This window comes from Muntiacus reevesi, chromosome 11 (assembly GCF_963930625.1).
Source record: "Muntiacus reevesi chromosome 11, mMunRee1.1, whole genome shotgun sequence".
NCBI lineage: Eukaryota > Metazoa > Chordata > Mammalia > Artiodactyla > Cervidae > Muntiacus > Muntiacus reevesi.
This window is the reverse complement of record NC_089259.1, coordinates 7126428-7150944: the sequence shown is the minus strand read 5'-3', so window position 1 is coordinate 7150944 and position 24517 is coordinate 7126428.

Here is a 24517-nt window from a genome sequence, read left to right as displayed (position 1 = left end):
AAAAAAAAATTGTAGAATCGTATCTAAAAATAACAGTTTAGTAAAACCTTTATAACTGATTTGTGGTCTAGATGTATTTCTGCATTTTAAAAATCAGAAAGTGACTCAGAAGAGAGCAAAGGCTACTAAACAGACTCTGTGTATCTTACAATCACATTGTTGCTGAGGTAGTTAATTCATAAAGCAGATCCACTTGTCAAATCTCCCCCATTTTCATTACAATCTTATACCACACTAAATCACTTGTTATACTTTTTTTTTCTTTTGGTAAATATTTATATGAAAGATACTTCATAATACACATTAGTAGAAAGGAAAACCTCTGTTACCTAAAGGTGATTCAGCAAAGATTGAATATAGCAAAATCCATTCCAAATTAGCCAACGGTGAGTATAGAAATGGCTCTGAAGAGAAACACACCAAAAAACTAGGATCAGAAGAAGCAGCAGCAATCAGAATACATATCTTTGCTTCACTAATAAATCCCCACCTTTTGTCTATGTGTTTCTTCACAGTATCAAAATACAACTGTTGGCTGTGAACACTAAACCTCCTTTTCCCTCCTCAGCATAACAGAGCTGATCATCTGGGCCACCTGGTCTGCTTAATCTCCTGGTCTGTGTGCTACCAAAGGAAGATTTACAGGTAAAAAAGAAGAAGAAAGTCAAACTTCTGCTGTTTCTCCTCATCTTTGACCTTTAGCTTTAGCTGTCTTCACACCCTAGATGCCAAGAAACTGAACCAAAGCATAAGAAAAAGGGAAGGAGCAAAGTATCATCTGTGGGGATTTACAAGGAAAGTAAGAGAGTAACTACCAGGACATTTTGTGTTTCTCTAACCCACTCTGTACACAACGCAGACTTAAACTGTGACCAGTTCTAATCACTGGTCTCAGGTTTCATGATGCTCATACGTCTTATCTAGGTTTTTTGTTTTTTTTTTTAATAAAATAAGCTGTGGAGAAAAACATAGTATTAAAACTCAGCTGTACTAACGGGAACTGATTGGTGGGTGACAATGCGTAGCAGGGTAATGGACATCCAGAGCTAACCGAAAAGATGACCAGCATGTACTGCTTTTTCTTGCTTCAAGAGCTCTGAGGGCAGGCATGGCAAGAGGAACAGTCAGTTCTAATTACAGCTTCCTGTTTTGGACTGGTCTCCTGACAAATTTGTGAAGTGAGACAACATTTTTTTGAGAAGGAGTTCTGCTATAGCTGTAAATTGATACCAAGAATATATCATAATATATTTATTCATTCTGAGTTGAATGAATTTTACATTATTTTTTTACATTATTTCTATATTTTTGTAAGTGCTTTGCATATGCTAAATTTGAGTTGTAGGATATCTAGATAAAAATGTCAATTGGATAGTTGGTTTGAACTCTGTAAGTCGGTACTGAAGTCTGTTCTAGTAATTTCTTTCTCCAAATACATGATCATGTATGATTAATAAAACTATTCCAAATATTTAAACATTATTTCACATGCTGGTAAATATATTTCAGACAAATACTTAGCAATAGCAAATAAAAATGTACAATATACTTCACAGTGTTCTGGCAATATTATTAACATGAGCACGTGCGTGCTAAGTCGCTTCAGTCGTGTTCGACTGTAAGACCCCATTGACTGTAACCCTCCAGGCCTCTCTGTCCTTGGGATTCTCCAGGCAGGAATACTGGAGTGGGTTGCCATGCCCTCTTCCAGGGGATCTTCCCAACCCAGGGACCGAATTCGCATCTCTAATGTCTCCTGCATTGGCAGGTGTGTTTTTTTACCACTAGCAGCACCTGGGAAGCCCATTATTAATATGAATGCCATGTAAATTAAATAGACCACATTTTAAAGGCTCTGTGTGGTATATTCCTATATATTTCACAGGTACACAATTCCATAAATCCTGAATAAAGGCAAAATCCAGCAAAATGGCCCTTGATATGTTCATAAGAGTTAGGGACTTCCCTGATGGTCCAGTGACTATAACTCTGCACTCCCAGTTCAAGGGTCTGGGTTTGATCCCTGGTCAGAAAACTATATCCCACATGCTGTAACTAAGAGTCTGCATGCTACAGCTAAAGATCCTGCCCCAGTGAAGATCTAAGACCCACCTGCTGCAACTAACACCTAAAAAAATCAAAAGAAGGATGGGAGTGACAGAGGAAGGAAGGAAGAAATGAAGATACAAAATATTAAAAAAGCACGTCTTTAAATCAATAGTAGTTATAAAAATAGAAAAAAAAAACTTTAAAACTGACTAGAAACTGACATGTAGGAAGTGACATTTCAGATTGGCTTCATCTAATCTACTAATTAAATAATTAGTTAGGCCCCGTGAAAATAATTAGAATCACATAGCAAAGTGTAGCTAGTTCATCTGCCTTCTGAAATAGACCAAGTGTCAAGGAATTGTCTTCTGCATCATTAATTGTGCAAATAACAACCCTGCCTAGATTATAGCAACCATTGATGTGCAAGAGATCTGGGGCTAAAATAACTCCAGTAAATCAGCAGTAGCAAGGTAAGAAAAAAGACGGATAACACACTATTGCAAAGAGTTTGATGTGACACCACCTTTTATAATCAGCTTTAGGTGGCATTCTTCATTAGATGACAGCAAGTTATCACTGCCTATACAGGAGTTTAAAAGTAAATATAATAACTTTGAAGTATTCACCTACAGAAACTGTTAAACAAATGACAAAAGTAAATGAAATGAAAATCCTTCTTTTATCTATGTCAGACTTATTCTTTTCATCAATAATGTTCATTTATTCTTTAGCTCAAAAATCTATTTCTCAGAGCTTCCCGGACACCCTAAGCTAAAATAAGTCCTAGTCATAACTACTTTAACCAGGATATTTCTTACACAATGTAAAAATAATTTTACTCATTTAATACATCAACAGAAATGAATGAATGTGCAAAGGGGAACACTATACCAAAAGAGCATAGAGTTATTTAGTTAATATTTATTTTTCGGTTTTTTCCAAATAAAATTATTTTTACCAAAATGATAATGTGAGGACAAATGACAGAATAAAGAGTGATAACTTTTGATTTTTACTTTTAAAATATAATAAGATGCGAAAGTGTGAAAATGTTAGTTACTCAGTCGTGTCTGGCTCTGTGATTCCATGGACTGTGGCCCACCAGTCTCCTCTGTCCATGGAATTCTCCAGCAAGAAGACTGGAGTAGGTAACCATTCCCTTTAAAGGTAATCTTCCCTACCCAGAAATCAAATCTGGGCTTCCTGCATTACAAGCAAATTCTTTACTATTTGAGCAATGAGAGACATCCAATATAATAAAATATTACACATAAAATACTTCCAAGAGTATAATAATTTCATACTTTAATAATTTATACCTGAGTGCTGAAAATCCCAGTGCAGTGATATTTTTCCTCTCATGTTAACTGAAGGCCTTAATATACGTTGACCTATATTTCCAAGCAGTTATTATATTAGCTAAAGCTTATTGAACACTTGCTACTTGGCAGATGCAATCTTTAGTGCTATATATGAATTATTTCATTTAAGCCTCAATAAACTTATGCAGTAAATACAACATTAACCCCATTTTGAAGATAAAGAAATTGAGAAAGAGTAGAGTTACTTGTCCGAAGTCATTTTTAAATAAAATGAACTGCAATTCTATTTCTCTTAGTTAAGGAATGTTGTTTCCTATTAATGTTTGAGTCATGTTTATTTTTATATTTTTTATTATTTTATGAGGTTATTACCAAGATACATAACATTAAACTATTGTTTGTGCTTAGTTGCTCAGCCATGTGTTACTCTTTGTGACCCCATGGACTGTATCCTGTCAACCTTATCTCTTCATGGAATTTTCCAGGCAAGAATACTGCAGTGGGTTGCCATTTCCCACTCCAGGGGATCTTCCCTACTCTGGGATCGAACCTATATTTCCTGCATTGGCAAGAAGATTCTTTACTACTGCACCACCTTGAAAGTCTATTAAACTATTATGCTCTATTAAACTTCATTTAAATAATTATTTTTATGGTTTTTAATTGGGTTAGTTTTCTATCTCTGCATGGAAAATGACCACTAATTTAGCAGCTTAGACCAATATCCATTTATTAACTCACAGTATTATAGGTCAGGAATCTGGACATATTCAACTGAGTTGTATGTTGAGGTTTTCACAAGGCAAATCCAAGTATTTGTCAGGCTGGGATCCTATCTGTGGTATCATGGATGAGTCTACCTACAAGATCATTCTGGTTGTTTCAGAGAATTCATTAAGTCAACAAATTAGTTCAGTTAATTGGACATCTTCTATTTGTGTTTGCTAAATCTAGCAACCCTAAATATTGTGATATGAAGGGCTGATAACATTTGGTTGCATATTGGCAACCCGCTCACAATTCACATTTGTTATTCTGGCTTGTACTAAGTTAAGGCGTTCTGGGAAGAGCCTGTTCAAAGGCACTGCCCTCTGACTTCTCAGCTTGTTGCTGCTTTTGAAACACAGAAATTGTCAACTAGATCCTACATTGATTCACATACACTTTTTTAAATAATAAAATACATAAACATTTTCTGAGTTTTGGACATCATTCTTGCCTACACTGAAATTATCAGTCTTCATTTTGCAAATCACTGGTAATTTCAACACCAGTCAGATGGGTAATCAGGGAAAAATTAGTTTCAGACCCTTTCAATACCATTTTACAAATATATCTTTAAAGTTCCTCAGACTTCATCACTAATTCACCCTGACAACTTGCTACCTCCTCAGACCAGTAAAAAGATTGATTAATGTTTCCAAGTGATTTCAACTGAAATATAATATTGAATGCATAAAAATAGTGTGTCAATGAATTTCCTCTAAAATACGTTCTATCTGGGTATATTATCATGTACTGGGAATTCAGTAGAAAAGCACAGAGGGCACATTGAAAATATATTTTCCCCATAGTATAAGCGCCCATTCCAGAAATGTACAGATGAGAGAAAGTCTAAAACAGGGAGTATCAAGTAGAGCACACTTACTTTCTGCGGGCATTCACAGTGAAGAGGCAAGAGCAATTTACAAGCAGCAGCATTGAAGCAATAAAGCCAAGTTAACGAATGAAATCAGGGAGTCTTTCCCCATGAAACTGGGGGCAAAAAGCTAGGCTTTGCTTGGCGTGGCTGCTTAATTTCTATATATATCTATCTACTCATTTGCTTTACACATTCTGTGTGCAGATGCCAGAAGTTTGCTCAATTAAGTGTGAGGTGTTACTTGATTATCTCAGGTTGCTGCCACTTCCAAATGTCTCCCATGGGGAATCAGTCATGCCAGTTTTGATCTAGAATTAGTTAAAAATACACTAAAATGGAAAATAAAAAGTCACAACACTAATTTAAAACAAAAAACAACTTTGTTTATGCCATTCATAATGTATTAGAAACTAAGGAAATAGCGACATTATTTACAAAACTTGGATCTCTTGACTTGTTTCTCCAGTTCGGAAATGACTGGAATCTTCTTGGACTGTTTCTAATCTTAAAATGTTCAGTTCAGTTTAGTCGCTCAATCATGTCCAACTCTTTGCAACCCCATGGACTGCAGCACGCCAGGCTTCCCAGTCCCCCACCACCTCCCGGAGCTTGCTCAAACTCATGTCCATTGAGTCAGTGATGCCATCCAACCATCTCATCCTCTGCCATCCCCTTCTCCTCCCACCTTCAATCTTTCTCAGCATCAGGGGTTTTTCCAATGAGTCAGTTCTTCACATCAGGTGGCCAAAGTATTGGAGTTTCATCTTCAGCATCAGTCCTTCCAATGAATGTTCAGGACTGATTTCCTTTCTGATTGACTGGTTGGATCTCCTTGCAGTCCAAGGGACTTTCAAGAATCTTCTCCAACAACACAGTTCAAAAGCATCAGTTCTTCAGCGCTCAGCTTTCTTTATAATTTAAAGAAACTCCATACATGACTCACATCCATACATGACTACTGGAAAAACCATAGCTTTGACTAGACAGAACTTTGTTGACAAAGTAATGTCTCTGCTTTTTAAAATGCTGTCTAGGTTGCTCATAGCTTTTCTTCCAAGGAGCAAGTTCTTGATTTCATGGCTGCAGTTGCCATCTGCAGTGATTTTGAAGCTCAGGAAAATAGGCTCTCACTGTTTCCACTGTTTCCCCATCTATTTGCCATGAAGTGATGGGATCGGATGCCATGATCTTAGTTTTATGGATGTTGAGTTTTAAGTCAGCATTTTCACTTCCCTCTTTCACTTTCATCAGGAGGCTCTTTAGTTCTTCTTTGCTTTCTGTTATAAGGGTGGCGTCATCTGCGTGTCTGAGGTTATTGTTATTTTTCCTGGCAATCTTGATTCCAGCTTGTGCTTCATCCAGTCCAGCATTTCACATAATGTACTCTGCATAGAAGTTAAATGAGCAGGGTGACAATATACAGCCTTGATGTACTCCTTTTCCAGTTTGGAACCAGCCTGTTAATTCTATGTCCAGTTTTAAATGTTGCTTCTTGACCTGCATACAGATTTCTCAGGAAGCAGATAAGGTGGTCTGGTATTCCCATCTCTTGAAGAATTTTCCACAGTTTCTTGTGATCCACACAGTCAAAGGGTTGGCATAGTCAATAAAGCAAAAGTAGATGCTTTTCTGGAACTCTCTTGCTTTTTTGATGATCCAGGTGATGTTGGCATTTTGATCTCTGGTTCCTCTTAAAGTGTACTTACCTTATACTCTTGGAATTTCTTTTATAGCCCTTGGAAGCCATGTTTATATATTCTCTAATATTTGCTTTTGTTATAGGAACTTAAAATCTTTGGGTTTCTAAAAGAATAATTTACATTTCCTATTTATTTGTCACATGATTAAAGGCAGGATCTTTTCATGTTACACAGTACTGTAGTTAAAAATTTGTCTTCATCTCTCCAATGCAGTGTCATCACACACCGACACACACACACACACATCATTCACTCACATTCAAAAGCATTCCCTAACCTCTTGTTACTTAACTGAAAAACTAAGACTACATAGTGTATTAATTGCCTCTATCTGTAAGTTTTACAAATGCATACACTGGGGTGTGTAACACATTTTTATATCTTCCTTTTTAAGTTTTACAGCCTCTCTTTTACTTCCATCCTGCCTTTTTCTTGTCTGTTAACATCCCTAGATTTACCAAGTACAATTATTCCTAATCTGAATTGATATCCCTAGGCCTTAAAAATAATGAAAAGACATACTTTCCCACCCATTTATATTGACTCTATAAGAGAGTATTTAAGATAGTGTTTTAAAGTTGATTTTTTAAACTATTTATTTCTTGAAATATTTTTCTTTGATTTCCTTATTAGATTCCAATCAGTAAAAAAGAACCCGTTTCACACAAGTCAACTATGTATGCAATTTCAAAAATCTCTAAAACTGTTTTTATCTGAACAAGAAAGGAAAGAACACATTTTGAAACACAGTACACACACTCTGTTAAAGATGAAACTATTTTCCAAGTTAAATTATACTTTTTTATACAAATATAATCAATTTTCTCAACACATTTATTTGCTAAATATTTGGAAGATAAAATTTCACTTCAAGTACTTTCTCAGGGAGTTTGATCAATGCCTCCTTAAGTAGCACTCTGCTTTTATTTTTCTGCTTTGCATTAATACATTAATAATAAATTTTATCTGAGTATCTTATCTGAACCAGACCTTCTGCTGAGCACTGAGGATGCAATGAAGGCAAAGACATACAAGAGCCTTCCTTAGAAAATCACATCATACTAGACATAATAGAAGAGTAAACTAGAAATTAAAGTAGGAAAAAGTATCATATAAGAGATATGTTATACCACACAGTTATCTTCTGCATGTGTTCATTTAATATTCATTGTGTGGGACACACAGATTCTGTGAACAGAGAAGAGAGGAAAGAGACAATTACAATTTAGAATTAGAGCTAAAACTGTGATGAGTATGAAGAATCAAAAATTTCCCAGATTAAAGGTGAATATCCTTTCCTTGTGTTATAAAATTAGCAGTAGACAAACGGCAGGCAACAAAAACAGCTGTTCAAGTATACATGACATTGGTTTATTGATTCTCTAAATAAATTAAGACTATAGTGCATGATTCAGAACACTTCATGTTTTAACAATTCAAGTTATTCCATGTCTTCATAGTTAACAATTAAGAAAATAACCTTCAGGAACTTTGGATCGTGATCAACAATGCTTTCCCCAGATGGCCAGAATTAATTCAATAATGAAAATGAAAGAATTCTATATTTTCATAATTCTTGAATAATTTTTAGAAGAAAGTACTGTATACATAAGATTTTAAACAATCAATTTTAATGATAAACTATGATTTGAACTGATTTAGAAAAGAACTCTGCTATATTCCATTTCTGGTTCAATTATAAATAATTACTGTTAATGATTTCATGCAAAATTTAATATTCTGAGTGAACTTTGAAATCATACACTTTTAGATTTCTTATCTTTATTGAATAGGGATCACACAAATTTGTATAAATATAGAATCATTTTTAAAGTTTTAAACAGTGAAAATTCTTACCATTCAAAAATATTAACAAATATTACTATATATTATAATAGATTAATAAATATTAATAAGCATTAACATCACAATTTACAATAAAAGATTAAGTAAACTGCAGAAATCCATTAGTACTGGTTTTGGTTAAGTGTTGGAAGAGTTTATATAATAGACAAAAAAAGTAATATAAGGAAATGATCATTTTTTACTAGTCAATAAAGTTATTATTAATGTTCAAATTTAACATCTAAAATGTTTACATACTTATCTGTGCATTGATACCTTTTTGAAACAAGAAACATTCCAAATACTTTTTTCTGCAGATTGATAAAACTGGATTTTACAAAAAACATGGGAAAGTATAAGATGCCACATAATATGTTTACAGATAACTTTAGAAACTTTTTTTACAAAAAATTAGGAAAATTTCAATTGTTTAAAATCAGCATTTACAGTTTTTTTCTTTCAAAAGGCTTTCTTATCCATTGTCCTGAAATATTATATTTTTTTCAATTTTTTTTCTTTTTTTTTATTGAACGACAATTGCTTTGCAGAATTTTGCTGTTTTCTGTCAAACTTCAATGTGAATCAACTATAGCTACACATATATCCCTTCCCTTTTGACTCTCCCTCCCATCTCCCACCACATCCCAACACTCTAGATTGATGCAGAACTCCTGTTTGAGTTTCCTGAGCCATACAGCAAATTCCCATTGGCTATCCATTTTGCATATCATAGTATAAGCTTCTATGTTACTCTTCCCATACATATCACCCTCTCCTGCTGTCTCCCAATGTCAGTAAGTCTACTTTTGCTGCATCCCACAGGTTTTGATTTGTCATGTTTTCATTGTCATTTGTTTCTAGAAATATTTTATTTCCCATTTGATTTTTTTCAGTGACCTGTTAGCTATTTAGAAACATGTTGTTTAATCTCCATGTGTTTGTGTTTCTTACAGTTTTTTTTTTTTTTCCTTGTCATTGATATCTAGTCTCATAGCATTGTGGTCAGAGAAGATGCTTGATATGATTTCAATTTTCATTGAAATTCATTAAATTTCATTAAATTCATTGAGGTTTGATTTGTGATTCAAGATGTGGTCTATCCTGGAGAATGTTCCATGTGCATTTGAGGGAAAAGTTTATTCTTCTGTGTTTGAAAGGAATGTCCGAAGATATCAACGAGATCCATCTCATCTAATGTATCATTTAAGGATTGTGTTTCATTATTCATTTTTTGTTTTGACGATCTGTCCTTTGGTGTGAGTGTAGTGTTAAAGTCTCCTACTATTTTTGTGTTACCGTCAGTTTCTTCTGTTAGTGTTTGTCTTAGGTATAGAGGTGCTCCTATTTGGGTGCATAGATATTTACAATTGTTATGTCTTCCTCTTGGATTTTGGTCCTTTGGTCATTATGTAGTGTCCTTTCTTACCTCCTGTAATCTTCTTTATTTTAAGGTTTATTTTGTCTGATATGAGGATTGCTACTCCAGCTTTCTTTTCCTTCAGATTTGCATAGAATATATTTTTCCACCCTCTCACTTTCAGTTTATATGTGTTTTTGGGTCTGAGTTGGGTTTCTTGCAGGCAACATATATATTTGTGTATACATACACACACACACACACACACACACACATATATATATATATATATATATATATATATATATATATATGTCTTGTTGTTGTATCCATTCAGTCAATCTTTGGCTTTTGATTGGAGCATTTAATTCATTTACATTTAAAGTAATTGTTGATATATATTTTCCTGTTGTCATTTTCTTAATTGTTTGGGGTTGATTTTGTAGATCTTTTTTTTTCTTCACTTGTATTTCTTCACTAGCTAATTACCTTTAACATTTGTTTTAAAACTGGTTTGGTGGTATTGAATTCTCTTAACTTTTGCTTGTCTGAAAAGCTTTTACTTTCTCCATAAGTTTTGAATGAGATTCCTGTTGGTACTGCAATCTTGGTTGTAGCTTTTTCCCTTTCAGTACTTTAAATATATCCTGCCATTCCCTTGTGGCCTACAGAGTTTCTGCTAAAAGATCAGCTGTTAAGTGTATTTGGTTTCCCTTGTATGTTACTTGTTGCTTCTCTCTTGCTGCTTTTATTTTCTTTCTTTGTGCTTAGTTTTTGTTAGTTTGATTAGTATGTGTCCTGGCATGCTTCTCCTTGGATTTATCCTGTATGGGACTCTTTGGACCTCTTGGATTTGATTGACCATTTCCTTTTCCTTGTTGGGGAAATTTTCAACTATAATCTCTTCAAAAATTTTCTCATACCCTTTAATTTTCTCTTCTTCTTCTGAGACCCCTAAACCTTGAATGTTGGTTCATTTGACATTGTCACAGAAGTCTCTGAGACTATTCTCAGTTCTATTCCTTCTTTTTACATTATTCTGCTCTTCAGAAGTTATTTCCACCATTTTATCTTCCAGCTCACTGATTCATTCTTCTGCTTCAGATATTCTGCTATTGATTCCTTCTAGAGTATTTTCAATTTCAGTAATTGTATTATTTGTCTATGCTTATTCTTTATTTATTCTATGTCTTTGTTAATTGATTCTTTCATTTTCTCCATTTTGTTTTCATGGTTTTTTATCATCTTTACTATCATTTTTATGAGTAATTTTTCAGGTAGTTTGCTAATTTACTCTTCATTTATTCAGACTTTTGTTTTTATAGTTTGTTCCTTCATTTGTGTAGTATTTCTCTGCCTTTTCGTATTTTTTTTTCTTTTGATCAATTGTTTTTGAGTTCTCCTTTTCCAAGGCTTCAAGTTTGAATTTTTTCTTACTTTGGTTTCTGCCCTCCTAAGGGTTGGTCCAGTGATTTGTGTAAGCTTCATATAGGGTGAGATTTGTGCTGAGTTTTTGATTGTTTGCTTGTTTTTCCTCTGATGGGCAAGGCTGAATGAGTTGGTAATCCTGTCTGCTGATGATTGGGTTTGTATTTTTGTTTTGTTTGTTGTTTAGATATTATTTCTAATGACTAGCTCAAAATAAAAGTATGTTTCCTCTCCTAAATGTGACATTTATCTTGAAACAAATTTAGGGTACATTACATTGTGATTATCTTAGCACAAATTGCTGGATTATTTTGTAGAACAAAATCTCCATGTCTGTTTTCCCTTTAATGTGTATCATTTGCCCTATTGTAAACCCACATTTTATGTAATTGCTCCTGAGTACTTTTGAATTTTTAGAAACACAGAATCTGATATAATATCTAATCCAAAAAGAAAAAAAGAAAGAAAACCATGATAGCTTGTTATTAACAGAACTTTGAAATTTTCTAATCCAGATAAGGACCAAGTTTAAACATCAGTAATATTAGCAAAAAGAGCCCTAAGATTAAAATAATTGAATTTGATCCTAAAAATACTAATTCTATAACTAAAAGGAGGACTGAAAGTGTTATTTGCAACATAAAGATTAAAATCTACTCATTGAATTTTTTGAAAGATCAATTAAGATTATATATGTGAAAGTAATTTCTCAAATGTGATAAATTGTACAATTGGTCATTGTGACTATAAGGGCAGTTAGAGAATAGAAGTGACCTCTGCTAATTGGATTATTTCATATACACTCTTTTCCTTGTTATCCCTATAAAGTCTGAATTTCATGTCTTTCATGATTTGCTGCATTACATTCTGTTTCTAAAAATACATATGCTCCTATTTTATAATAATTACAACTTTTAAATAAAGATATAAAAGAAAGCATTTGCAAAAATTGAAAGTGTGGAGAAGGGGCTTCCAAAACTCAATGAATGATGAGCCATGCCATGTCATGCATGGCCACTCAAGATGGATGGGTCATAGTGAAAAGTTCTGAGAAAACATGGTCCACTGCAGGAAGGAAAGACAAAACACTCCAGTTTTATTGCTGTGAGAACCCCATTAACAATGTGAAAAGGCCGAAAGATACAATACTGGAAATGAGCCCCCCAGGTCTGATTGTGTCTGATATGCTACCAGGGCAATTATTATTAGCCCCAGAAAGAATGAAGTGGCTGGGCCAAAGTGGAAATGATACTCAGTTGTGGATGTGTCTGGTAGTGAAAGTAAAGTCCAATGCTGTAAAGAACAATATTGCATGAGAACCTAAAATGTGAGGTCCATGAATTAAGGTAAACTGGACATGGTCAGGCAGAAGATGGCAAGAGTGAACGTTGACATCTTAGGAATCAGTGAGCTAAAATGGACAGGAATGGGTGAATTTAATTCACATGACCACTATATCTACTACTGTGGGCAAGAATCCATTAGAAGACATGGTCTTCATAGTCAACAGAACAGTCTGAAGTGCAGTATTTGGATGCAATCTCAAAAATGACAGAATGATCTCTGTGGTTCATTTCCAAAGTAAACCATTCAATATCATAGCAATCCAAGCCTATGCCCAAATCACTAAGTTTGGAGAAGCTGAAGTTGAAGGGAGTTGGGATGCAAAAGCGGGCAGTCAAGAGATACTTGGAATAACAGGCACGTTTGACCTTGGAGCACAAAATGAAGTAAGGTAAATGCTAACCTCAGATATGCAGCTGATACTCTAAAAATGGGAGAAAGTGAAGTGTAACTAAAGAATCTCTTGATGAGGGTGAAGGGGGGAGTGAAAAAGTTGACTTTTAACTCAATTAAAAAAAAAAAAAAAGGCAGCACTAAGATCACAGCATCCAGTCTGATCACTTCATGACAAGTAGAAGGGGAAAAAGTGGAACTAGATTTTATTTTCTTGGGCCCCGAGATCACTGTGGACATTGGCTACAGCCATGAAATAAAAGAAACTTGCTCCTTGGAAGAAAAGCTGTGACAAATCTAGGTAGTGTTAAAAAAAAAAAAAAAAAAAAAAAGACATCACTTTGCTGACAAATGTCAATATAGTCAAAATAATGGTTTTTCCAGTAGTCATGTACAAATGTAAGAGTTGGACCATAAAGTAGGTTGAGAGCTGAAGAACTGGTACTTTTTGAATTATGGTATTGGAGAAGACTCTTGAGAGTTCCTTGGATTGAAAGATCAAACCAGTCAGTTCTAAAGGAAATCAACCCTGAATAGTCATTTGAATATAGATAGATATATATATATATCTTCACAACCATTGACAAGAAATGATTTCCAAAAAAAAAAAAAAAAAAAACAATTTTATGCTGTTCAGTATATCCTTGCTTAGCAGCTTTAATTGAATAAATGAGAATAATGAGACAAAATATTATGTATCTACCATTATTTTTGATAAAACAATTCAAATCTCTGCCAACCCCTTATCCTTTTGCTTTCAATCTTTTCCAGCATTAGAACCTTTTCCAATGAGTCAGCTATTTGCATCCAGTGACAAAAAGGCTGTCACTTCAGCTTCAGCCTTGGTCCTTGAAATATTTCCAGGGGTCAAACCCACATCTCTTATGACTCCTGTATTTGCAGTCAGGTTCTTTACCACTAGATAAACCTGGGAAGCCCGATATCTCCCTAGATCAGGAAGATCCCCTTGAGGAGAGCATGGCAACCCACTCCAGTACTCTTGCCTGGAGAATGCCATGGACAGAGGGGCCTGGTGGGCTACAGTCCATGGGGTCGCAGAGTCTGACATGAATGAAGTGACTTAGCATGCATGCACACGCACATACACACATACACATATATACACAAACACAGACACAGACACACACACACACACACTTATATCTTCTATGTTTGACCTCAGGTGTTCTCTAAAGTCTACAAATTTTCCAAATTAAGTCAAGATATATGGCAATTTTACATATGCACTGGGTCTGTCGACTTGAAATACTTCTCAATATAAAGCCCCCTCATGCAGGTATTACTCTTTTTCTCCACTCCTCTTAATTTAAAAAAATAAAAAGAAAGAAAAAGAAAGAAAGAAAGAAACACTGAACTATTTCTCAGTGTTTTCTATCTCCAATTTTTTCTTCCTTTTTTTTTTTTTCTATTGAGTCTATTCTTAACAGGATTTCAAATCCACATGTACACTAAAATAACACAAATCTTTTTATCATGTCCAGTGGTTAATTTTTAGTCCTCCTCTTATCTAAACCATAAGGAGTATTTTTTCACTCTGTGGATGTTGTGGAATCAGCACCTAAGAGAAATCTACACTGGGGATAAAAATGTACAAATATTCATTTTTCACTTAGTGATTTAAGGCATGACCCAGGAAGAGATTACCAAGCCAACCACGATGAAGAAAAGAGAACTTTGAGTACTGTGGCCTGGATAATCTCAAATTTAAAGGCTTCAGGCTATACATCTGTGTCTCTTTTTCTGTTTTGCATATAGGGTTATCCTTACCATCTTTCTAAATTCCATATGTATGTGTTAGTATACTGTATTGGTCTTTATCTTTCTGGCTTACTTCACTCTGTATAATGGGCTCCAGCTTCATCCATCTCATTATGTCAATGTTTGACAAAAACCACTACAATATTGTAAAGCAATTAACCTCCAACTAATAAAAATAAATGGGAAAAAAAAAAGAAAAAAATAAAGGCCTCAGGCTATAAGAATTTATGAAAAAATACAATAAACAAAGCAGCCTGAAATCTAGGAGGAAGACCAAAGGACATCTCTGAGAAAGAAAAATCTTGCTGATAGCTCAGTAAGCAGAGAACTGACATTTGACTATTGGGTTTAGTATTGTGAAGACCATTGCAAATTCATGTCAATGTATGACAAAACCCACTGAAATGTTGTAAAGTGATTGGCCTCCAACTAATAAAATAATATTAAAAAAAAAAAAAAAAAAAGAAAAAAAAAAAAAAAAAAAAAAAATTGAAAAAAGTGAGTTAAAAAAAGTACTTCTGAGGATTATTGTGATTGTAAATAGGGAAATGGGGAAGTTGAAGAGGGTAGAGATGTCAGGAAAAGTCTTGCCTTTGCTGTTGTCTCCTGGCTCTTTAAATATCGCAAACATAGCAGTGGGTTTTCATGCTCTTGGATGCAATAGGTAAAATCAATAGTGAAACAGAGAGATTAAAAAATTGTTAATGTGATGTCTTGATATCCTTGGATAAGGGATAAGAAATGGAATCTAGCGACATGTGGAAAACTCACCTGGACCTACCTTGTAGCACAGGGGGATTGTGAGTAATAATTGAAAGAAAGGAAAAGTGCATAAGAACTGATGCTCTGGTAAGTAAAAATAGACATGTTATTTGATTCAAGGTTAATAATTTAAAAAAAAAAAAAAACTAAGTCAAAATACAATATGACCCCAAACTGAATTAGAGATTGGGCTAAAATATAAAATGCTATAGGAAGATGATTCATGGTTGCAAAAATATATGTGAGCATGTATGCACATGTATGTGTGGAGATTTTGTTTAGCTTTGCTCCTCTCCTGACCCCAAACTTTCTCCCAATATTGATAATATTAATAGTATTTTTTGTTACATTCCTAAAATATCAACAATAGGCACATATGTTCCCATAGGACTAATTCTAGCAGGGCATTCTATGACACAAATCTCTTCCCCAGGAATTTGGTATTGCCAGCAGAGGAGAATATCAATAAATTTCATTTATTTTTAAATACATAAATTTTTATGCATTTTTAATAAATAAAATTTTACTTTCAATAAAATGTATTGCTTAGGGTTTTAGGGTTTTTAAAAGGAAAAGTCATGTAAAATAAGAAATTACAGGTAATTTTTAATTTATTTAGTGATAAGGACCAAGATAAAAATATACTGATGACTTCATTGGGAGGTATTATTAGTATAGCATTAGAGAAAGAGAAGGAATAGTACTTTTATGTTGAACAATAGCCTTCATTTACCTGAAACCTAGTGTATGATTGTTATCAATGACACATGGGATTTAAAATGTGGAACATAATGGTTTTCCAATGAGTTGTTTAGTCAGCAAGAGGCTGCAGTAATCATCACATGCTTCAAAGAAGAGACTTTTTTGCATATCAAAAGCTCAACCTCCTTTCTCTAAGGTTAAAAAATACCCAATTCTAATGTGTTGGGATTCTCAGAATATTATGAGATGTGTATTATAAATTTTCATCCTTTCTAAGGATCATCTCAGAATAATTCACCTTCCCTCCTGCATGATAATACCAAAGATAGCTAAGTATCACAATCATGTTCCCTTCGAATGAGAGAATGAGTGGTAATTGGGATCTCAGACAATGAGCAAAATCTGTCTTGATTCTGATTTGTAGATGATGAAATGAATAAAGAAAAAGTGACAGTCTACATTTTAAATAAAAAATTTATTCAGAAAGATTTACAATGTCAACCCTCATGCATTTCTAGTAGAATGGGGAGCTTAATAATACAAATATTTTACCTACCTACCTCATTTTAAATATAGTACTTTTTTGAGATAAAGTAAAATACTTTGGGTTTGAGTTACCTGTTTGGGGGAAAAAGATAAAAGTCTGTGGTTTAAAAGAAATTTCAGAGTTAATTTTGAAAAGCAGATCTGTGTGTTTATCATTTTTCTTGATGTTCACATTCTGGCCACAGTTACTGGTAATCAAGTCATCACTTAGAAGGTGAACTTCTTTCTTATAGTCTGTCTTCCTGGTCTATGGTGTGACCTGGATGTCTCATGTCATTCACCTGTTAGTGGATTTTGAGATAATTTAGCCTCCTTAATAGTGCCTGTCTTTCTTACTACTATTTCTCTTTCAAGCATTTTGCAAAAGTACATTTTACTTATTGACTAAATATTTGTTCAAGCCTTGGAGTCTTTCCAAAAGATTGACAGAGTTGAGAGCACTATCATCCTCTGTAATTCCTTCCTGTTTGAAGTCTCACACCCAGAACTTAGCTGTGATATATTTCACACCCACACATTTCATGCAGGGCTTTGCTAAGTTATACAAACTTCAGTTTGAAGCTCATATCCAGAAATTGTGATAAAGCTTTGCACATTGCCTACTTAAATAAGACCCCAGTGAGTTAGTCACTCAGTTGTGTCCAACTCTTTGTGGCCCAAAGGACTGTAGCCCACCAGGCTCTTCTGTCCATGGAATTCTCCAGGTAAGAGTATTGCAGTGGGTTGCCTTTCCCTTCTCCAGAAACAAGTAATAGTAAGACATAAAACCTCCAGACTACACTGAATTTGCCCACTTCCCCAACTGTGTCACTGAATTCACTATCTTTTGACCTTCTAATTCAAATGTGTCATTTTTTTCATCCTTGACTTTGCATCTGTTCTTCCTTCTGGAAAGTAGTTCAACTTCTTCTTAAATTATAGTAAAAAAATTACTTTTCAAGTTGTAGTGTACATAATATTTACAGGTTTAGCAAGTTCTAACTTTTCCTGGCAGCTTTACTTTTTCTCCTCTCTGTGTTCAGCTGTACTCTTTTAAAGTGGTGACTCCTGCTACATGGCACTTGCTCTGTTTGCTCTTCTGCCTCCCCCACTAGACAGTAAATATCTGGATGAGAGACACTGACTTACTCATCTTTGCATCCATTGTGCCCTGTGCTTAGCTCATAGGAAGTGCTCAGTAAGAGAATGAATGGATGAAAGGATGAATGCACACATGAATGAATGTGCTTATCCACCTCCTCTCCTCTCATAGCTAATAGATAATGAAAACAAAAGATTTGGAGGTAAGTAAAAAAGACATTGAATCAATGCTCTAATTGGCATAAACCTAGGCTTATTGATTGCTATTTGAGGGATCATTTATTCATAATCTTCTATTAAAAATACCATTAAATTTTCATCAAGCATTGTGCTGGTTTTCTATTTATCTTATGAAATATATTTTACTTAACATTCATTTATGGTGAACAAGATAGTAATATCCCATTTATCAGATGAAGACTCTGAGGCTGGAAGAGGCAACTTACATGAATTTGTTTCCTAATTAGTAGAAAGCCTCTGACTTCAAACATAGACTTTCTGATTCCAAATCTGCCTCTTCGTCACAGTTTTATATTGCCTCTCCAAAAGTCAGTCTTTTATGTTATTGTGTATAACAAAACTTGTCAGATTTTCTTTCTCCTGGACTCACAAATAACAACACTGATTTATGTATTTATTTACAATAGTGTTTATTTTATCAATCACATGATACACATTATTTGTACCATCAAGGTGTATCATGATTTTCATACACTATACTTGCTGAAAATGGAAATGTACCTTTCTTTCTTTATAATAACCTGTCAACTATGAAAATCAGTTTTGCATCAATTTTATGGCAAGGCCACACAAGCGAGAAAGCTTCATGCTCAGCCATTTCAGTACATAAGTTACTACGTGTGCTGTCATTTTCAATAATATCAATAATTCTTATTGCTAGTGAAGTAGCACATAAGTTGTTTTTAGATAATGATAGTATTTTCAGGCAATATTCCAATTTTTGTGCTTTGAAAGTGAGCATCGCTGGTTCACTGTAACACATCCCAGTGCCCTCACCGCGTCGGTTATGTGAACAGGCGTGCCTGCATCTTCACTGATTCACCCCTACCATGCTGGTTCACTGTTAACACATCCCAGCACCCTCACTGCTGCTCTTGCTCATAAGAAACCATTTCCAAGTCAGTTGTTTTTCTATCTAATAGCATCTTTGTTGTGGATTATAGTAAATGACTTAGCTCGCTGACTGTATGCTTGGTGGAACATCCTCAGGCTTATTTTGAGCTAAGCAAGATTTTACTAGATGGTCTTTGAATTCAAAGGCTGCTTTTGGCAACTCCAGGAAGAGTAGTGCTGATGATTTAGAAAACTGTAGTTTTGTAAATGACCAATCTCCAGCGGCAGGAAATTAATGGCAGATGAGTGGTAAATAGGTCCATTTCATTTTATTTCCAACCTACATGTAGTCTAAGGAAATGGTTGTAGCCTGGGAGAAGAGAGCAAAGGGGAGTTTGTAAGATGGTGGAAATTTTATTGCTACATTAAAAAAAAAAGTCTCATGTATCACTGGTTAAAATTACCAATATTATAAGTAATCTAATTTTATTGTTTTCTTAGAAAAGCAAAATTAGGGGATAAAATCCTAGGCGAGCCTGTTGGGCATGTAGCATAAGCAAGAAATATACCTGTGCTGATTTAAACCAGTGGTGTTTGGTGTGTATTACTCTAGAAGGTTTAAGGAAGTTATTTGACCTTGGTATTAGTACTAGCAAAAGAAATTGGACTTTCTTTTCCCAACAGCATTCCTATTGCTGAACATTGGGGCAACTCAAAACATTGTTATTCTGTATGACTGAGATGAAATCAGAATGAGGTAACATTTGAAATAAAGTTATATTTTGTTGTTGTGTTTTGTGTTATCTAAAAGGCCTAAAGAAATAAAGTCTACGGACTTGCTTAACAGTTTTATATCATTTCTAAGCTTACTTGCAAACATGGTTGGAGTTGTCGTATATAATCAATATACAGATATTCCAAATAAAAGTAGACTAAAATCGGTATTTCTTTGATCTGGAATATGGACTGTCAAAACTTAAAGAGCCAAATGTCTCTAGAAGTCTGTGATATTGATTTGATTAAGAATTTATGTTATTATAGGAGCCTCAAAGAAATATGTAGAACCACACTGGTCTAACTTTATAGCTTTAAATTATTGGCCAGCATGAAAACACTATTCATTGTGTTCAATTGAATAAATATTTATTACAAAAGTTGAGTGGTGTATTGTAATGAATTGGGGCAAGGCAATTAGTTACAAGGTCTGGAAAAGTTATTACCTTAAGCCTTTGGGGTCTGAATCATAGTCCTTTGCTCAGTCATAACTGAAGTCAGGATGGGGGACACATGTACACCCATGGCTGATTCATGTCAATATGTGGCCAAAACCACTACAATATTGTAAAGTAATTAGCCTCCAATTAAAATTAAACAAACAAACAAACAAACTGAAGTCAATGAAATGAAAGGCTACAGAATTGAATGTGAGACGTTAACATAGGGACTGTTTTAGCTGCTAACTAACAAGGTAATGCTTTAGAAAGAGGATGATTTATCACAGCTACATGAAGAATTCCTGAATCAGTTATGTGACATTATACGATCTCTATTCCCTAGCTGATGCATTGATTAAGTATGATAACAAAGCTGTGGGTTGTCCTGTTGGTGGTACAGTCCAATATTATCTTAATTATCCTTCATTATGAATGCTGCCAGGCTAAGGCTAGAACGTGGTTGAGTTGTGAGAATGGTGTTAAATAGTCCATCACCATTATAATCAGGCAAAGGACAAGTTTCAACAGAGTAGATAAGACAAGAGCTTTCTTTGATTTTTCATTGAATGAAAACAAAATTCTTTCTGAGTTTACATGAATGTATATAGTAATATACATGAAGAGTCATTTTATTCATTCATTTTTAAGTTTGAATTTAGTTTTCTTAGTATTATCATGCAGTTACATAGCTTTTTCTCATGTATTTTTATTCCAAAATAAATTTACTTAAAGATTATGAAATTCTCTGTTGTTTATTTAAATTGAACACTGACTCCATATAATTCATTGGTGTCTTCAGTTTTACTAGAGATATATGTCCTGCAAAATTCATTTGTTACAGAATCAGTTTCATTTAATTAAATAAATTTATTAATTTAAATATTAAAAATTATTTAATTTTTCAATGAATGGCCATTCAGACATGAACGATAATGGATTAACAAATGAAATATCTCTCTCCCCTCCAAATGTATTATTTGCAATGTACACTGCTTTTAATTCAATCTTAAAACTAATGTTTATGCAATTAATCATTTTTCTCTTTTGAAGAACTGGAACTAAAAATATTTTTCTTAAACTGCTTTTTCTAGATATCAAGGTGCTATACACACTTTCTATTTTATCTTTCTTTACAAAAATAAATGCATTAGATCAGATGTTATATCACTATATAATTTTTTGAGCTGTGAGCCATTGCCAGAAAATTTTACAGAACTTTCTAAAATGGCCTGCTTTTAATCATGAAATGATTTCCCCCCTAAGATGTTTGTAGATTCTAAGCTATTTAGCATATTTACAATTATTTCAACGTTTATTTTCCTATTGCCTCTAGGTATATTTTGCTTCCTCACATTGAATAAAAACTATCAGGTGTTAAATCTTTCCATCTCTTCCTCTGAGAAGGGAGGGAAAAATAAATAAATAAATATTTATTTATATAAATATATAAATATATTTCCTGAATATATAAATATATATTCAGGACCAGCATGGATTTCCTAATTTTCAGATATGTTTTCCTCAGTTCTCATAAGTAAGGACATCAGCAACTCCCTACTCTTAGTCATCTTCCTTCAAAAAAATCTCTCTCCTTTGGCTCCTGTGGGTTCGTTTTATACTTTCTCATTACTCTAAAATCAATATTATGGCTTTAAAGTTGTTTATTTTCCTCCCATTGTTGTGGCTTTATTGAGCATTTTAATTTATTTAACCAGCATGGATTTATTGAATAGCTATCAAATACATGGGTCAGCAGGTAAAGGATTCACCTGCCAATGCAAGAACCGTAAGAGATGCAAGTTTGATCCCTAAGTAGGGAAGATGCCCTAGAGTGGAAATGGCAACCCCCTCCAGTATTCTTGCCTGGAGAATTCCGTGGACAGAGGAGCCTGGCGAGCTGTAGTCCATAGAGTCACACAGAGTCAGACTTGCGAGGGCGACTGAGCGCATGAAGAAGAGTCCACAAATACATAGAAATGGCATGAGTAACTTTGAGTGTGTCGGATGCGTTTTCTGTGTTCACTGAGACGATCATGTGCTTTTCCTCTATGTTGCTGATATGACAGTTCGCGCTGGCTGTTTTCTCGTTTAGTTGACTTCATTGGAGTATAGTTGCTTTCCTCTGCTCCTGTGTTAGCTCCCACTGCACAGCATAGTGAATCCCTTGTGAATACACCCACCTCCTCCCTTTTGGGCTCCCCCCATTCAGCTCAGCACAGTGCCTTAGGTACAGTTCCCCATGGTATATACACTATGTTCATGTTCGTTATCTGGGTACATAGTACCAAGAGAGTATGTGTGTCCATCTCAATCTCCTTTGATGATTGAACAAGTTTGAAATTCTGGAATAAACCCTACTTGTCATGATGTAGTTTCTTTACTGTCTGTTACTAAATATACTTGGCTAATGATTGATGAATAATTTTGCATTCATACTCATGAGGGTTATTGATCTGTACTTTACGTTTCTTGTAACGTCTTTACTCAGTTGGTTATTCAGGTAATAATGGATGCACAATGAGTTGGGCAGTGTACTCTCCTCTTCTTTTTCAGGAAGAGATGGTGTTACTTTTTTTTTTTTTTTTATGTTTGATAGAATTACCCAGGAAACATCTTATATCTGATGCTTTATTTATTGAAAGATATAATTGCAAATTCATTTTCTTTAATAAGATTACCTTTCTTTTCCCCAGTTTTATTGTGGTATAGGCAAAAATTGAATACACTTAAGGTATACAATGTGATGTTTTTACATACATATACATTGTAAATGTTTACAACATTCAAGCTAGTTAAAATATCCATCAGTTTTCATAGTACCTTTTTGTGAGAACAGTTAAGGTCTATTCAGTCAATTTCATGTGTACAATGAAATGCAGTTAATGACAGTCATCATGATGTAGTACATCATATCTTCAGAATTTCCTCCTGTGTATCTAAAACTTTTCTATATGTTACTAAATATATTTTGCTAAAATACATTTATTTTAGATATAAATATCTATTTAGGTTGCATGTCCATTTTTAAATCAGACTGTTTTCCTGTCTATTGTTGTTGCTTATTTATTTTGGATATGAACTCCTAAAGAGATACTTGGTTTGCCAATATTTTCCTATTACATAGTTGACTTTTTTTTTTTGCCCTTTGACCAATATTTTCCCCATCCTCTTCACCCTCTAGACCCTGGTAAGCAATATCCTACTCTCTGCTTCTGAGTCTGACTTTTGTATATTCCACATCTAGGTGAAAATAAACAGCATTTGTATCTCCGTGTCTGACTTATTTCACTTGGTATAATGATACCATCCAGTTTTATCCATTTTGCCACAGTATACAATTGACTACTGTTGAGCCTTAAGAAAGAAAGAAACTTAATTATGTGTATGTAAATATGTATATATTTATGTGCAAATATTTTCCCATTACATAGGCTGTTTCTTTGTTGATTTTTTTTTTTTCATTTTTTTTGCTATACAGAAATTTTGTTGTTTTTGTTCAGTTGCTAAGCTGTGTCTGATTCTTTGAGACCCCAGGGACACCAGTTTCCTCTGTCCTCCACTATCTCTCAGAGTTCACTCAATTTCATATCCATTGAGTAATGCTAACTAACCATCTCACCTCTGCCACCTCCTTCTTTTGCCTTCAATCTTTCCCAGCCACAGGGTTATTTTCCAATGAGTCAGCTCATCGCATCAGGTAGACAAAGTATTGGACCTTCAGCTTCAGCAATAGTCCTTCCAATGAATATTCAGGGTTGATTTCTTTTAGGATTGACAGATTTGGTCTCCTTGCTATTTAAGGGATTCTCAAGAGTCACCACAATTGGAAAGCATCAATTTTTGGTGTTTGACCTTCTTTTTGGACCAACTCTTACATCCATACATGACTATGGGAGAAACCATAGCTTTGACTATATGGACCTTTATTGACAAAGTGATGTCTCTTTTTTTTTAATATGCTATATAGGTTGGTCATAGCTTTTCTTCCAAGGAGCCTGTCTTTTAATTTCATGGCTGCAGTGATTTTGGAGCCCAAGAAAACACAATCTGTCACTGTTTCCACTTTTAAAACCCTTCTATCAATATTCACCATAAAGTAATGGGACTGGATGTCATGATATTAGTTTTTGAATGCTGAGTTTCAAGCTATCTTTTTCACTTTTCTCTTTCACCCTCAGTAAGAGACCTTTGCTTTTCACTTTCTGCCAGGATAGTGGTAAATACAGGTATCTTAGGAGACTGGTAAGGTGATCTGGCACTCCCATCTCTTTAAGAAT